Source organism: Otolemur garnettii, unplaced genomic scaffold (assembly GCF_000181295.1).
Source record: "Otolemur garnettii isolate 467f Iridium unplaced genomic scaffold, OtoGar3 scaffold00001, whole genome shotgun sequence".
Lineage (NCBI taxonomy): Eukaryota > Metazoa > Chordata > Mammalia > Primates > Galagidae > Otolemur > Otolemur garnettii.
Window position 1 is genome coordinate 50412141 of NW_003852396.1, and position 1189 is coordinate 50413329.

At 34.5% G+C, this 1189-nt stretch overlaps 1 non-coding gene across 1 annotated transcript; it reads right to left on the reverse strand.

The window, feature by feature from the left end:
- Positions 1–797: 797 nt before the first annotated feature.
- Positions 798–904, reverse strand: LOC111724439. The gene has a single exon (XR_002772739.1). It is a non-coding gene; the product is annotated as a U6 spliceosomal RNA (small nuclear RNA).
- Between the last annotated feature and the right edge of the window lie 285 nt (positions 905–1189).

The following is a 1189-nucleotide window of genomic DNA, read 5'->3' on the forward strand; positions in this document are numbered from 1 at the left end:
CTCAAGCGAGTCTCCTGCCTCTGCCTCCCTAGTAGCTGGGACCACAGGCACCCGCCATGCCTGGCTTATTTTTTTCTGGTTGCAGCCATCATTGTTGTTTGGTGGGCCGGGCTGGATTCGATCCCACCACCTTAGGTGTATGTGGCCATGCCTTAGCCACTTGAACCACAGGCGCTGAGCTGAGAATGTTTTAATAAATATATATGTAGTGACCTTCATAGCTCATTTTAAATATGAATACTCACATCCATATCAGTGTGGACATTTTTCATGTTTTGACTGTCTAGTGTCAGCATACTCTTTGTGTATGTGAGCAATTCCTTACCTTTTAAGTACTGGTAAAGGGCTGATTCTTGCCTTTTATTATGAAGCTGGAGATACTTTCTCACTTTCCCAAATTCTTTGCCAGTGAATTTACAGGCTGGGACTTAACTTCAGCCAACTGTCACAGTTCATCTGGAATTACTGATGTAAGATACCATTGTTTCTTGTGACAACAGTGAAGGAAGCAGTTCCTTCTATTTTTCACTGATTAGAGACAATTCGAACTGTGGTATTTTTAAATCAAGATATGTTAGTCTTCCAATCTTGTTCTTCTTTTCACCGTTGCTTTTACCAACAGAAATGTTCTGTCGAATCTATAGACCAAGTTGAAGGGTATTGTCATCTTAATAGTAATTATGTCTTCCTATCCAACCACGTGAATTTGTTTCCACTTACATAGCTTTTCTTTGATTTTTTCCAACAATGATTTTTATTTTGTACCATAGAATTTTCTTTTTTCTTTCTTTTTTTTTTTAAATATGAAACACTTCACAAATTTGTGTGTCATCCTCATGCAGGGGCCATGCTAATCTTCTCTGTATCATTCCAATTTTAGTATATATGCTGCTGAAGCAAGCACTGTAACATATAATTTTTAAACTGGCTTTATTAAATATATTTCTAAGTCTCTTATTTTTAGATTCTATGGCACTTGAAATTGTTTCAGATTGTTGATTACTAGTGTATACACACATTATTGATTGTTATATATTGATCTTGCATCCTAAAATTTTGGGAAACTCATTTAATTTTTTTATTAGTTTTCTTTAAATTTTATATATACAGGATCATGTCATCTTAAAATAGTTTTATATTTTTCCTTTTATATGAATGCCTTTATTTCTTTTTCTTTCTTAAATATCCT